Below are 16940 nucleotides of genomic sequence, written 5' to 3'. Positions count from 1 at the left end.
GTTTTGAAGAAATCTTTTTATAGTTATCTAATTTTATGTAAGTAATGATGAGTAGCAGCACTTGTATTGGAATATTAGTGTTGCCACTTTGGTCATATGGTACATTTCTCTGGACATGAACCAGCATGCAGATAGATGTCTCCGTGTTAAGGACCGCTTAGGCTGGAGAAGGTCAAGGACATGACCATGTTTCACCTCATAGATGGCTATTTTCAGGAGGTGGAGATGAACTGGTTGTCTGCCTGGGTGGTTGCCATCCAGAACCCAAAGTGCTTCTATATTTTGGTGGCAGCAATTTGGTACCAGTGCTGCTCAATGACCGGACCCGAATAGTGAGATTTTGTCTTAAACATTGTTTTGTCTGGACTATCTCAGAGAAGAGTCCTGACAACGTGTTCAAGTATCTACGCTGGCCCTGCACCCCTAGGGTGCTGGGTGACCCCCTGCTTGCAGCGCATATGCTTGTGTGGTCATCTCAATAATGCAATTTGTTTGTGATGTTACTTTGGTTTTCTGTTTCTTCAGCTTTGTGAAAACTTTGTAAAAACCTTGTAGCTGTTAGAAGGGCCTAAGCAGTATGGGTCACCCCTCTGAGTCTGGTCTGCTTGAGGTTTCTTCCTCAATATCATTTTCCTTACCACTGTTGCCTGTTTTCTTGCTCTCTTGGTAAGGTTTGGCCTTACTCTTGTGAAGCACCTTGAGGCAGCTTTGTTGTTTTTTGAGGCAATATAAATAGAATTGAATTGAAGTATCTGCAGCTTTTCAGCTTGATTTGAAAAGACATATTACTTAAAAATGTGACTTTTTTTATTTTGTGCAATAAAGAGCTGACTGTCACTGGGTTGTTACAGTGCGCTCTTTGACTCGGATAAAATAACACGCAGGTGTTATTTTTACTGAAAGTTGATATGTGATACGAGCATTCAGTTTACATCACATACAAGTTTATATATTTTACTTGTTTTTCATGACTGAATTTGTAAACTATAATCATGTGATCACAAATGTATATTTGTAAATGCTGTTTATTGTGCAGCAGATAAGGAGAAAAATACTTCAGTTATACAAAGAAACATAAAATTTGGCACACTTGCTCACTAGGACTGTGGCTGAATCTCAATTCTACCCCTTGGCCCTTCCCCTTACCCCTTCCCCTCCGTTTTGCGCAGGCACGAGAGACAGAGGGGTGTCTCAATTCTCTTTTTGGAGCGAGGTGGAGGGGAAGGCGGAGGGCTTCAAACCCCTCCAAATGGAGTGAATCTGGATGCACACTCCGTTTGGTGGGGTAGGAGAAGCTTACTGCTGTCTCCGAAAAAACAAACATGGCGCCGAAAGAGCCGCACAAATGAAGCGGCTTTCATTACAAATTACGCTGTTTAGAAAGTTATAACTTGCCCAAAAACTTTACAGGCAGTTTTCTATGACAGCAGCGTGTATGCTGCTGGATGCATGTTGTGTACAGTGTCGTTCTGAAGAATCGTGCGCTGAGGCATTATAATGTATATACACACGAACGCTACGGTAAGACACTTTTATATCTCACAATGGAGAAAATCATGATAAAGTGTAAGCACGTTAATTTGTATGTTCATAAATCTTTGGATAATATCAATCCCTGCTGTTGGATTTCAAGGTCTGTAACGTGTGTGTATTTAGTAAACAAACAGGGAGCCCTGAGCACACTCGTCTCCTAATAAACTTTCAGGCAGAAAATGAGAAGTTTCATTAATGGGAATAAGTTGGAAAATATATACTATTTGTCAAGGAAATTTCTAAAGGAAATAGGGCTGGATGCAAAAAATGGGAGAATTTGGAAAAGAAATACAAGGTTAACAGAACTAGATGCAGCCCATAACATACATACAGGTGCTGATCATATAATTAGAATATCAAGAAAAAGTTGATTTATTTCAGTAATTCCATTCAAAAAGTGAAACTTGTATAATGTATACATTCATTGTACACAGACTGATATATTTCGTGTTTATTTTAAATAAACTGTTTTCCTGTTTTATCATTAGTATTTTATATGATTGTGTGTCTTTTTTATTCATTTTATTATTTTACTTCTTTATGTTTTAAACCCTTTTATTGTGTTTTAATCTTATTTCATTTTATTCTGCTTTTAAATGATGTTTGTGAAGCGCCTTGAGGCGATTAGTTGTGATTTGGCGCTATATAAATTAATAAATTATTATTATTATGATAAATTATTTTAATTACTAATTAATTAATTACTAATCAATCAATTAATGATTAATCAAATAATAATTACTATTATTATTAGTATTACTAATTAATACTATTAATTGTTATTATAAATTACAAATTAATTAAATTAATTAACATGACATGGTTGCGATGCATCAAAGAAATCTGAAACTTCTTCTGTTTCTTTGCATTTACGCAGAAAGGCGAGAAAATAAAAACAGCAAACAGGCTACTGCAACAAGTTGCATTTCAGTTGCCATGTTAACAGTGAAGACAGCAGATTGACACGGGCAGTTTTTCTTTTCTCCTAAGGCGGAGGGGTGTCTCAATTCAAAGGGCTAGAGGCATACCCCTTCGCCTTACCCCTTGTTTTAAAGGGGTAGGCGTAGGGGTAGGTCCAAGGGGAAGGGGTACAAAAGAGAATTGAGATTGGGGGCAACTCTTTTGAAAAGTTTGGATAGCCACGCAAAATTTCAATATGGCCACCATTTTTTCAAGATGGCCACCAGTTGTACCGATTTCCATCATTTTTTGGGTATACATATAAAAAAAATACACATTCAGGTGTTCCATTCCTGTTCCACTTTGCAGAACAGTTAATTTAATAAGTCAGAAGTAATATAGTTTTCATTATGAATTACATTTAACAAAATGAACATCGAGGGACCCTTTTGCTATGAGAAAAATCTATAAAATCCCTTTCGCGATAGAAAACTTTCTTTTTTGTTTGTCTGGTAAGAGAACTTGGTTCTAGGATTTGTATTGCTATAAATGATGCACAAATGTATGGTGGTAATAAAGAAGATAGACAAATCACAACAATGCATTGAAAACTCCAAATTATAAGGCTGGAATTTTAGTTCCGTTACGCGTTGACGTATCCTAAATTATTTTGAATGCAAGAGTTGTGAGATACCTGTAGATGCAATCTCTGCCTGTCATGAAATATTTTCAGAATTCATGAATGAAAAGATGGACTATAGATATCTAGGGAAAATAGAACTGATCCAGATGTGCATCATTGTGACACTGGCTCAGTTTTGCAGTTACAAGCTGGTAAATATGCACTGTATGAGTGGCAGTCTTGCCGGACAATGATTTGATTTAGTGCACCTTTTGGAAGAAAAATATATTTACCACTTTCACTTTGTGCTATTTTAATTGTATTCTGTAGGTATAAGCAAATGAAGATCAATAAAAAAAAAGTATGAGCTCATTTATGTGGCTTGTGGGTTTGCAGCTGGAAAAAAAAACTTAAGGCCAGATAAGAAGATGTGTCCTCTTCCAAAAGACATTAGGCCAACTAACTCAGCAAACCCATACAAAATCATAAGCTCATTCAGGAGACAGCTTACAGGTCACATTTGCAACTGCACAAAGCTGTACAAGCTAGTCCGAGCCTGTAGCATTTGCACCTGCCACGGCAGCCAGAGTTGCAGCCACATTTGGTGAGTTGTTCACAACTCTTTGCAATTGATGTGTTGGCTCTTCCACTCATCACCTGCTTTCTCCCAGCCCCAATCAGATGGACTCTCTGCTTCTAGCTGACGTAGTATTGCCTGAGCCCTGCCTGGTATGCTGCACGTTTTGTGTGTTGAAGCAGAGCTGCACTGGTAGGAGGGATGGCTTCATATGACCTCTGCTTCTTGGCAAACAGGTCAAGTCTGGCTTCATCTACACTGTCAACAGTGCTGGATCTGTCATACATGAGAACCACAAATTTCTCCAGAATCTCCATGTCTGCATCCTCAATGGAGAGAGGGTACTTTCTCAGTTTAGTAAATACTGGGGGCCTCTGGGAACATATCCCAAGTTTGCCAAGCTGTCTTCTTCCCTTTGTTTCTAAAGGCTGAGACCACATCACAGCCAGTGAAGGCATGGAAGAATGGCATTCCTGTGGCCCTCTCTTGGCCTACATAGTCTGACAGGTCGTGGATGGGAATCCAGCGAAGGCTCGAACCTTGACCGAATGCCAACCACAACTGCTGCACACCCATACTATGTAGCGTTGAGAAGACACTCAAGCCAGTGACCAGCACGTCTGTATCATGGGCTTTGATCATGACAGACTTGCTGCCATGGCTCTATAAAACCAACAAAGAAACTCCAAATACATGACCAGGAGGGCATAATTGACGTGATCAAAACTTCATGGCGGCCATATTGAAAAAACAGCGGCCAGCTTGAAATTTTGAGTGGCCATCCAATGAAAATTATGACTTAACCTATGAAGATGTGTAGAAAATTTCATGTTTCTTTGTATAAGTGAAGTATTTCACTGAAAAAATGAATTTATCTGCTGCACTATTATCATATTGTTTATATGTATCCACGAGGGGTCTATACTGGATCACGGTATTATCAAAGTACCAATATGAGACATTCCGTATGCATACCGCTAATCCTGTCCCCGTATTTTTGATACATCAGCACTGGATATGGTGAACCATTAGTCTGCTGTTTTATGCGGCGGCTCTGAGTGCTTCAGAACAGTTCCACTTATGCTACGTGTACACATATCGACGACAAGTCATGACTGCCACAAATCCAAATTTGTCGCTGCCGATCATGAATGTGAATTGAATTTGATCATTCGGGGCAGAGGCGTCACAAGCTGTCGTGACCTGTTATCACGCGTTACAATTAATGGCACGAATTACTGGCAAATTATCACAAATAACACATGTTCAGGAATATTGTCACACACTGTTGTGTGTTGCTGCGTACCATTGCGAATTGTGTGCGTGTGTGTATATAAAGATTAAGTGATACATAATTTTGGACTTGACTGTCTTTCTGTGTGCACTGTGCTCCTGCTGTGTATACGTGCCTCCTCACTGTGAATAGGTGTGTAAACCAATCACATATCTGCTGCAAATATCCTTTTTGTGAGTAAATGTTCATATTGAAAGCTACAGTAAGTTCTGCTTTGTCTCAAGTAAAACATGCAGCAGTATCTTAAAATGTGACTGACATTCCAAACTGTTAAAAATTATTGATGAGGGTGTTGGTAGTTACAGATTTAAAGACAGATTAGCTATGTTCAGACTGCAAGCCTTAATGCTCAGTTCTGATCAGTCAGGCAGCGCAGTCTCGTTTGAACCCTGCGTGATATCGCGGGATTTGACCACCACCTGCACTTCAGTTGTGCAATATATACACAGCATAACTTCACACGGAAAAACGGTGTACTCTTTTGTTTTTGGCTGCAATCGCCGAAGCAGTCGCGAAAAGTTTTTTTTTTCGGTTCTCAGTGGAGAAGGGGAAAACGAGGCAGATGGGAGACATTGTGTCAGTAAGTGTGGTGTCACTGATTAACATCACGTTGAGCAGATGGGACGAGTTCATCAGTGAAATCACCTGCTGGAGTCAGTGGTTGCAAAGAAAACCTGCACCCTCTTGGCCCTTTCAGGAATACTGTGGACGGACAGTCATTACTGTACACAATTTGGGAGGAAAATGGATTTGAAGGAGCCAAAGAGAAGTCAGTGGCTCATATGGATTTGTGGAGAAAAATAGCCGAGCTGAGGCTAACAATAGACCTAGATGTGGGGCATCAAAAGGCCCATGTGAAAGAAAGAGCACATTGGAGCGGGGACGAAGAAGTGGACCGCTATGTGCAGCTGAGAAAAGTCATCTTTGTTGGGATTGAGAAGTGGGAACAAACACCCAAGGGAAGGGTAGTTCCGAAAGAGTCTGTGAAAGAAGTGGTGCAGGTCGTACATGAAGTGCTTGGCCATGCAGGCACCATTCCCACACGGTAGGAGCTGGAGAAGCTGCAACTTTGGATTCCAGGAAACCAAGTCCGCTGAGTCCTTAAGGACTGTGAAGTATGTGGTCGATACAACGCAGGATGAAGAGGACAGAGAGTGGATGGTCTCACCATAAAAAGTACTGTTCCATGGGGATCGGTATGCATGGATGTTGCCGGGCCTATGGGGTTGACCGGTAAGAAAGGAGAAAAGTACCTGTTGATGCTAGTGGACTGTATGTCGGGCTATGTGGTTGTCAAGCCTGTGAGGAAAGCAAATGACAGCAGTGTGGTCAACATGTTGGACCAAGTGTGTTCTACTCTAGGGATACCTAAGGAGCTGAGAATGGATAATGGGACTCATTTCCGAAATGCTCAGGTTGACCAGTGGTGCCAGAAGAATGGGGTAATGAGAGTTTACTCACCCCCATACACACCTCAAGCGAATGGAGTGGTGGAACAAACTATTGGACTGGTTAAAAACTGGATTGGGAAAAATGGCAACACGAAGGAGTGGAGTACCAAGGCCCTGGAAATCGGACAGGCCCTGAAGAACTGAATCAGCGCCCATTTTCGACGCTGAAAGTGGGGCGGAGTCAGACAAGGGAGGATGAAAAGCCAGAACCAAAGGTGCCATTTCATGTCGGACAGAAGGTGTGGGTAAAAGCTCAAGATCACCCAACCAACACTGCCGTTAAACCCAAGTATGAGACCATGACTTTCTACCATGTTGAACCAACGGATTGAGAACAATAGTTGATGTACCGATCAGTCCCTTAAGCATACCACTACCCCCATAAAAACGATCCCCTCTGCAGGACACAGGCTCGTTCACCTCCAACAGCAGACTGAGTGACCATCAGGATAACTGATAATGAAACTTCACTCATCTGAGAAAATGATTTGTCCATCATCTGTTGACCTTGTGACCTCCAGCTGCAGCTCATCAATGCCTTAAACTCTGTGTCACAGTTTTGCACAAATGGTCACAACTGCAAGACATTGATGCATGTGTCATACCTATAGCAGTGTGTGCAGGTCGTTCAGCTGTTTGCAAGGAACTGCAAACATGCAGCAAGAACAGCAATCCTATCCAGGGATAAGCAATAGCCGGGTGGGCCACAGGGCCTGCATAGGATTTACTAGGTTAACCCTCTGGAGTTGTTTGACGCGGACCTAATTAGACCTAATTAGGTCATGTGACTGTGTGTTGAAAGTCCGGAGTTCAAGCTATTTACCAGTTTTTAACATTTTATTGATAAGCCCACTAAAACCTGAATCGTGATTAATAATTTACATGATGCTTTTTGCTGAATATTGTGGTTAATTTTTGGTTTGCATTTCTGGGGAAACGCGCAGCACTTTCACTTCCTTCTTTTGTCCTTTCTTGCCCACAGCAGTTGCAGGTGGAAAAAAAAAACACATCTTCCTCTTTATTTTAATCATTATACCTTTATCATGAATAACAATTTTTGCCAGGGTTTTTCCTGAATGTTATGTGTAGAGCAGCTCTGTGCTGCACTTCATCCAGTACTTGCGAATAGGAGGTCTCTCCCTCTTTTCTGCTCTCTGCCCGGAACAATTACAAAGGGGAAAAACAACCATGACTTTCCCTTTATCATTTGGTGGAAAATGCACGAGCTAAAACAAAAAATGATTTAACAACCCATATATTTGATTGTGGAAGTGCAGCACGCACGTGAGTGTCTTCTTCTTGTCTCCTCTGGCTAGTGGGGGTGGAGAAGAAACATCTTCTGTTTTATCTTTGGTGGAAAAATGCATGACATAATCAATGAAAACCACCGATTCCACGTGGATTGATCAACACCCCATGGCCACATGGGAGGTAATGCTGAGAGAGAAGGAAAAAGTCTCCAAAGAAAAAGTGAGGTGTCAACGCTTCCTCCAGGTGGACAACAGGAGGAATGACAGTGTCAAGCCTGAGAAACATGTCCAACACAAGACAGAGGTCTTGTTTTGGACAGGATTTTTTTTTTTTTTTTGAGTGACACAAATAATTTGTGTGGCATCTTATTGGTTTATAAATAGCTGTACAAAAAAAACCCCTGAAGCATTTCCTGGATTTTATTGTAAATAGTGGTAATTTTTTATTTATGTATTTATTTTTGCTACATTTGTACATATGATTTTGAAATGTACAATTTATATTTGCATTCTAAGTTGTAAAAAGGTTTGTGGTCTTCACAATTAAAAAAAAAACAACAACTTTCTATGCAGATTTTATGTTTGTGTAAATTTAGGTTAATTGTGTTAATACAGTATGTCAGAATGAAAGAAAAACTGTCACACAGGTGAGGTTGTGCTGAAATGTAGGTAAAACCAAAAGTAGTCAAAAATACCCAATTATACCCTGGATCCCAGACGGTTAAGGCCCATATATATTCAGACATTGGCTATATTTCTTCTTTTATTTGTCTGATAGACCATATTGGAGTAGAAAGTAAACAAGAAACATGAGCTCATGGTGCAGATTGTCAGCTTCACCTTGATGATAAATGCATCCCTTCTGGGGTAAAATGGTGAATTACAGTCCTTTTGTATTTGGTCACCTGTGTTAGTGTTGAACTTGTAGAGACATTCATTTATCTCGACATTGACATTCATGTTTCTTGATCCTTAGCCATCGGGGTCGAGAGACCCTAGGAAGAGCCTATAGAGTCATGAGGTTTCTCCGCAGAGGTGTTTGACTATGTTATCTTTGCAGAACAAATGTGTGGTTTCCAGATGCTGCCTATCTTACTGTATGGTTGGTCAATAGTCTTTGATACTTGGTTTGGAAAGTCTTTGGACGCTGTTGGAATTGCTATGTGTCAAATTAGCAGTTATTTAGGGAGACTTAGATGAGCAGTATCGCTTGTGTTGTCAGGGAATATGGCTCGTTTCTCTTGCCATGTCCCAGCGTGCAGTTGCCTCAGTATTGAGGACCCCAGCAGCTGGTGAAGGCCAATTGGATGCCCACCTTCTCACCTGGCTGCAGCAGAAAGATGGTTACTTTGGAGAGGTGTGAATGACTAGTTGACTGCCTGGGTGGTTGCCATCCACAGTGATGAAAGTTTTCCAGAAATTCCCAGAAATCCGGAATTTTAATTATGTGGTGAACATTTGCAGGTTCTTTTTGATAATAGAATCCATTCTGTTTCATGCCCAAACAGTTGGTGGCGGTAATCATATGTGCAAAATCTCAGTTTGTATACGGATTTCCATCAAAATTTGTTTCCATATTCCGTTGATATTGTCGTATAAAACCGCTAACTTAAATAAATGTATGGCTTTATTTTGACACAAAACGTGTGTCCCTGTGAGTAAATCAAACTTACCCCTCTCTTCTTGTACGGTGATTAATGGCAGCCTGGATCCTTATTGTTGCAGTGCTGCCACCTGCTGCATCAGTCCGTTATAGCAGTACTAAATCCTCTCTGAGTCTACTACCTTTCAAGTATTTAAAAAGCCAACATCCTCTGACTTGATGTTGTGGCTAAAATACTTCCTACAGAAAGTTCTTTCAGTCCATACAATTGATTTCTTTTAGTTTTTATTAGATTTAAAAATGATGACATATTTTGAGGTAAAAGTAAAGCATTGTGCTAAATAGTGTACAGGAATATTCACTGGTTATTATTTTTATTATTTATAATAAAACTGGTGGCATTTGAAAGTGCTGTATTCTGGTGATAGTATTTCACAGCACTTTATTTAAAATTCAGTTGGTGTGGTGGTGGAATTTGGCATCAATATGTGGTCTTGATCTGGTGATGGCGTTTTTAAATTTTTTTTTAATTGTATCAGTTTTAAATTACAAGTGGTAAAAGACTTTTCATTGACAATAGTTATGTCTTGAAGTGTATTATTTACTAAAAGCAGAAAGGGTGTAATTATTGATTTGTTTTAAGACACACTTAAAATTTGATAAATGCAGAATGAATAGTTTGATATGAATTAGAATTTTGTCCCAGTAAAGAGTCAAATACCACTATTTTAAACCAAGAAAAACTGACTAAAGTGCTCTCAGAATGCACCAAATTGCAACAATTTTCTTTTTCAAAATGTCCAGAGGGGCATGCCTCCGGACCCCCCCAAGAGAACTCACAAAATGTTAAGTCAAAATATTTTCAGTTGCTTGCACCCATAGGTTATGCATCGTGTTGCATTGCAAGCCACCAGTAAAGTCAAAAGAAGAAGAGGTGTTATTTTTGTTTTGCTGGCTGAGATTTTTTTTTTTTGTATGATACGTCTGGCAGAGGAGGTACCAAGATGGGGTACATTTATCAGAAAATCGGAACTCATTAATGCATAAAGGGATGTAGCGTGTGTGGCTGTACGTGTGATGAAAGGCACCCAAACACACCTGGGTTCAGGTGTTTATTAAATCATATTTTGGGGGGACTATGCAGTGGTTCGCCTAACGGTTTACTTAGTTAAAAACATTAAAAGTTATGAGCTGCGTATTTTTTCCAGTAATCATACATTATGTGGCGCTAATGGGTGAAGTTAACTGACAGCTGCTACAAGTGCTAACGCCATTAGCATTCAACATTATATCCGACGAGTTTCACTCAGCGTGTCTCCTGTAACAGAGGCGTCTGATCCGTTAGGACATTTGCGCTTTACGAGCGTAGTGCTCTAGTTTGGAGTATTTTATGACAAACACCTGGAATAATCTGGCTTGTTGTGCGGTGAAACTGAGACTGAAGGACTATGTAACTTGTCACCGCATGTACACTCAGCAACCAATGAGAGGCGTCGTTACAGATCTTACCATGAACTCTGCAGTGAAAATACAAAACAAATTGATGAAACGTTGCTGCAAGAGACGATTTAACGTTCATCAGAAAATGGGCTGGTTTGAGCAAAAGGACCAGAACAGCGATCCAACTTTTTTAATCATCGTTTATACAGAAAAGCTAATACTCCGGTAAGTATTTGATCTTATTTTTCAAAATCTGTTTGGGAAGACTTCAAACTGTTTCCATGTAAACTCTAGCCTGCTAAGTCTGCATTTTATGGTTCTTCTGGACACAGGCTTTCTGAAGTTTTGGGGTGACAAAATCAGAGACAGAATGGCAGATTTCACAATTTCGAAAAGAGGGGACAGCCTGTCTTCTGATGATGGCGTGAAGAACAAGTTTAGGTGGCAGTGGTTAGAGGAAAAAGGCAAGAATGGCTATTTATTTATTTATTTGTCTTCCTATGTCAGGAAAACAAACCAGGGACGTAAGAAGATACTGTATTTGATTATCGCTTGCATTATGCATAAGACAGCAAAAGTAGGTATTAATGCAGTTTTTATAATATTTGTTAAGTTGGGGTCCAGCCAGATAAGCAGTGATTTTCCTGGAGTTCTCACCTCTGTTTTTACATTAAATGAAAAAGTGAATAAATTAATTTAGTACCTTTTTAAATATAAGCAATATTTGTATTTAAAAAAAGATATTGGCAAAAGAAAAGAAAGATGAAAGCAGGCATTAACTGGGATTATCCCAGTGAAAACGACTGAAAACCCAGACAATCTGTACTTCTTGCCTGAAATATTTCAACTGGTAATTTGGGGGTGCTGAATCCGAATTTGGCGTTTTAGTTTTTGCCAGCCACATCACATTTTTGAGATATGAAAACATATTCTTTGTATCAGTCATTGAAGCAAAAGCTGCAGTCTTGCACACCACTTCAGCACCATAAACAACATTACGGCTCTTGTTCACATTTTGCAAACCTGATTTAAAAACTATGCTTTTTAAACTGCTTTTGTGTATGATTAGTGGCATCAAACCCATGAGTGAATGAGCAACTTTTGTGTAATCCATCAATACGGAACATGCAGATTGCAAAAAAAAAAAAAAAAAATGTTGTGATAGAGGAAATCTGAGCTCAGATTTGGATTCATTACCCTAAATCAGTTCTCAGTCCATGAAAGAAACTTTTTTTTTTTGACCAGGTTGTTAATAGCTCCAAAGCTCCTGCCAAAACTAGGAAAACTCAGAAGAGAATGAAGGCTTACCAAGTTGATGCAATACTGTGCCATAAATACAGTACTTCTATTGTTCAATTTGAATTGAGACTGAGAATTACTATTTTTGAGTTCTTTGAGGTGTCATTCCCTTTACTGTCTACTTTTGAACCACAATGTATGTTTTTTTTTTGGGGGGGGGGGGGGGGGGAATTAAAGACAGGGGGCATGATAGAAGTTGTGTGGAAAAAAAACTCTACTCTGGGGTGGAAAAAATTGACCTGACCCAACAAAAAACTGATTTTTTTCTGAAGCACTTTTTGGTGGTTAAATACAGTGGCAGTTCTACACAGGTGAGACCTCGTCTGAGTACAACCCCCCCCCCCCCCCCCATTTAAAAAAAAAAGCCACAAAATTTTGCACAAACAGCCATTTTTTTGTGCCCCTGAAATTGACTGCAGGCTAAAATATAACTCTTATACAAAACATCCATGAATTGTAAGTTTGAATAAACACACCCTTACATGCTGAATGTCTGTCATTAGATGCTTTATTAATCTGTTTTCATGGAGGAACAATTAGCTCTTTAATTAAGGTGCATATTTGTCTCAACATTTAGCTAAATATTTAGCATAATGTTTGTAAATGTTAGGCTAAAGTTTTAGGTATGACAAAAAAATTGATAATGTAGTGTTTGCCTAATATTTGGTCTTCATCTCTGGGTCAGAAGAAAATCTAAACTGAAATGTTACTAGCATTTCCATACCAATGAAATCAAATATGAATCTTTTTCTACATTAAATAAACCAGTTAATTATGAAGATAATTTTATTATAATTATTCTTGTTTTGTCAGTGTACATGACCACAAAAAGAGTTGTCAGCTGCTGGAAAATTCTTGTAAAAAAAATATGAATAACACACACACACTTGTTTATTTGTAAATCGCAGGTGATCACCAAAAAAAAAATCATTATGTTGTTGTTCTTTTTTTTACCACCTAAAACAGTTATGCTTTTTTAAAGGATGAAAGTGGTTACACTGTTTTCTTATTTATATCTCTTGGCAACCGTCAGTCACATCAACTATGGTGTAGCACCAAAAGGATCATCTTGTTTAACTATGTGGACCGATCTTATGGCCCCTTCACACATAGCACGAAGTTGGGCAAATGAGGCCGAAATCGGCCAAGAAAGGCAGAATTGGCAAACCCTGAAACATTCCAGCCACTGTGGGAAGGGACAGACGGTCGAACAGCTGTGTACGGATGACGTACGATCCCGTACATAAATCGAAGAAAGTATGTAAGGACCAAATAATGAGAAAGCACCGAACATCATAAGAACAATGAATGTACTGTTTAAATGTTACTTTTTGTTCATGAACCATTCCCATGGACATAAACAAGGAATTAATGAACTGGCATGAATGAATTGACACGCTCACATCATGCAGCCACACAGAGACAATAGAGACCGTCCGTGCGTCCAGCTGTCTCTGGCCATTCGGCGTGCAGCGCACCAAAGGACACCTTATCATGTGGACTATAATTCACGTGATGGATGTGACATTTGCCTCACCAGCTTGTTGTTCACATGATCAGACGGATCTTTTCACATGGGGCAGGCTAGCTGATGGCTTCTGCAGTGCGCCCTAGGCGCTCCTGAACATGTTTCAAAGGTGATAGGCGTGTTTTATGTTTCACCATGTCATGAGAGCCTGCCGACACATGTACATCGTGGTGGCATGTTGAGATGTAATATTCTTCATGGCACAATATGTGTTCTCCAGCTGTGAGTTGCAATGACACGGTGGTCAGCTGCGACCTTATGATCGCGTCACGGTGACATTCCCATTCTAGCAAAACGTTCATATGAATGGGCTCACGGGCCCTCCAGCTGTCAGTAGCGATGACACAGTGGTCAGGTGCCACATGATGGTCGGCTTGGTGAACGCGTGTGTGATCATCTGACGGCTTCGGTGCTCCCGTGCACGCTGGCATCACCTAACGGCTTCAGTAATCACGCCTGGACCGTGATAATCAGCAATCTAGTGTCATGTGATGTGGCTGTCCGGTCAGATGGTGCGCTGTTGGTGTGGGCACGCTGCTCGTTCCACATCCAGCAGGACATGCTGGATATGCCATGATGGGTGTTCCACAGCTGTCAGCTGTTCCGTCATGGACATGACAGTCCTCCAAATGTGAGCGATGTGCTGTACAGCAATTGCACTGCACTCCGGCCACCGTTCAATCCTTTGCCACTCGACAATGTTGGTGTGTGAGTAGGGGGGGTGGAATGACACACTTGCACGCCATTCGTGTTGCTCGGGGGGGCAGGACACACTCGCACATCCTTTGTGTTGTTTGGGGGCAGACATGACACATTGATCGTCCTTTGAACTTTTCCCGCCTGGATTGCAGCTTGAAAGTGGTGTCCTGCGCTCTACATTCATGCTGGCTGCGCAAATGTCTCCGCATTTTGTAACTGCCCAGCAGCTGCTATTTGAAGTCTATGGGTGGCACCTCGGTTCTGGCAGACCGTGGGTCGAATGGAACATTCGGCCGCTGGTGTTCAGGCTAGCTTATTCACCACATTCAGCCAGGATGCGATGTGGCCGATCATTTCGTGCAGCCCCTCGACAGCGGCCTGAACGTTCCAACCTGCTTACGACATGTTGTACGAATGTTGCAACCACAGTCGGATGGCAGTACGACCTCATCTTGACGCCATTTGATTGGATTTCCAGCACGAGCGCAACACGAATATGGAGTGCATGTGCTGTGGCCAAATGGTTGTGCTGACTGCTGTACAAGGCGTTCAAGGCAGCTCATATTTTTCATGATTGCCATTTGAATCCTCCTTCATGCGCCATTCGGCCTCAGTCGTGTTTAGTGTGAAGGGGCCATTAGATTTACATCCTCTATGACATTTCTGACATATGAAGACAGATGCCTGTTGTGGATGTGAGTGATTCTGCAGTGCTGACTTTTCTTCTAGCCCGTGGTTTTGCAGTTACAGTTTATGATGACAGTCTGCTCATCTCTGAGTCCTGTGATATTTGTTCCTCAGTCTTTTTTTGTTTTATTTTATTTTTTCCCCTGTCTGTGGCTTCCTTCCCAAGGCGCCTTTGTACATTTAGGTTTCTGATCAGGATCTGCTTTGAAAAGGTTTACTGTGTATTCTTGGAATTATACCGGAACACTTAAAATTAAACTTTACATCTTATGTGCTCCCTTGTCAATGGAATGATGAGAGTAATGTGTGACTGTAATACAACTCGGCAGCCAAATCCCTTTTTATTTTGGTCCTTAAAAATCAGGGATTGTGTAGTTCCAACACTATTCACCTGACTTACATGCAGTTATTGTGCTTAAAATTGACAGACTGCACTACAAGGGCATATTAATTGTATCTAACCTGACAAATGTATTCTGGTGGAGGATTAAATCAGGTGGGGGGTGGGGGGGGGGGTGTTGTACTTTGTCGTTACTTTGTTTTACACTCTTTAAAACAGGGGTCACCAACCCTGTTCCTGCAGAGCACCTGCCCTGCATGTTTTCCATGTCTACCTACTCAAGTCACACCTGCTTTTTTTTTTTTTTTTAACCAGTGTCTTCCAGCTCTTGATTGGCTGAGCACACCTGATAGAGTTTATTACCTGGGAGTGGAATAGGGAGAGTTAGAAATCATGCAGGGCAGCTGCCCTCCAGGAACAGGGTTGGTGACCCCTGTTTTAAAATATCCAGTCTAAAATTAAATAATAAATTACGATATTTTTTACTGTTAGTGATGCACTAATTCACAGTAACGAGCCAAGCAACAATACACCTCAGCTGATTATTCCCAGGTAGCCCTCGCCTGGCTGTCTTCAGAGGAGACAAATCTTCTACATCACAACAAATTGGACTGGACTGCATTTATATAGCACTTTTCCATTTGAATCAGTAGCTCAAACCGCTTTTCAGTGATGCCTACCATTCACCTATTCACACAAATGCACCGATCTCAGGGTGCTGCCATGCAAGGCACTCGCTACACACTAGGAGCATCTCTGGGAATAAGAACCTTACCCAAGTGCCCTTAGTCATTGTCTGGTCTGACTGGGGTTTGAACTGAGGACACTGGTCTCAACGCTTAACCTTTACACCATCACTTCCCTGAAAGTGATGGGATTCTTTTATTTTGTCAGCTTTTGGTTGGAGCTTCTGACACACCCGGCTGGTCCACTCTTTTTGAAATCTTGGCTTAATTTTTCAGTGTTCTGGAAGAAACCATGGATGCTGATTTGCACACCACTGCGGCTGCTGGCCCGCTCCGACCCAAGGAGCATGTTACCTAACCGTGGGACATTTGGAAAGTGTGCATGAATTGCCTGCGTTATTTCAGCTCGTGCACTGTTCCCAATTGCAGGCGCGGACATTGTTTATGTAATCCTACCATAGTCCTCCAAAGTGCTTTCTTTTTAACATTTAAACAGAACTTTTACCAGTGAGTAGGTGTCTTGTATATGACAGTCACATGAGTATATAGGAATACTCAAAGATTAGGATCACTGTTTCATTATGCAAAGAGTATGTTTAGATATAAACTATATTTAGGGTACATATTTGTCAGAATCCCTTCAGTCTTCACTGGCAGATCTCGGGGTGCATGTGCACCCATTTCTAGCTTAAAATCCAGCCATCACTCAGATCAGATAATAAAAATGCAGTTTTATCCATATTTTTTTAATAGCACATTGTTTTCAGCAGCGCAATACAGCTAGTGTGAAACAGCCATTACTGAGGAGTTTCAAAGACCCCTTAGAGGACGCCATCAGTGACAGTTTCACGGGGGGGTCTTCTGCAGCACCTGGTGGGCCTATGGGGGGAATGGAGTTTTATTATGTTAGGAAGTCAAGTGTGTTAAGTGAATGTTATATTCTTCCACCTGATGCCTTCTATAGAAACTTCTGACTACTAATTTTAATGCTGGACAGCGGGATATTTAACGGGTATTTTATCATCACCCTG

General features: G+C 40.8%; 2 protein-coding genes across 3 annotated transcripts in view; one reads left to right on the top strand and one right to left on the bottom strand.

Moving 5' to 3' along the window:
- The window catches only part of aldh1l1 (aldehyde dehydrogenase 1 family, member L1), a 140321-nt gene that overhangs the window by 64999 nt on the left and 58382 nt on the right, over positions 1-16940 (bottom strand). The window lies entirely within an intron of this gene.
- LOC117507471 (zinc finger protein 26-like) overlaps positions 1-16940 on the top strand; it is a 47700-nt gene that overhangs the window by 15142 nt on the left and 15618 nt on the right. The window lies entirely within an intron of this gene.

This window comes from Thalassophryne amazonica, chromosome 3 (genome assembly GCF_902500255.1).
Source record: "Thalassophryne amazonica chromosome 3, fThaAma1.1, whole genome shotgun sequence".
Lineage (NCBI taxonomy): Eukaryota > Metazoa > Chordata > Actinopteri > Batrachoidiformes > Batrachoididae > Thalassophryne > Thalassophryne amazonica.
The sequence above is the reverse complement of the archived record's forward strand: the minus strand, read 5'-3'. Positions and strand labels throughout refer to the sequence as shown.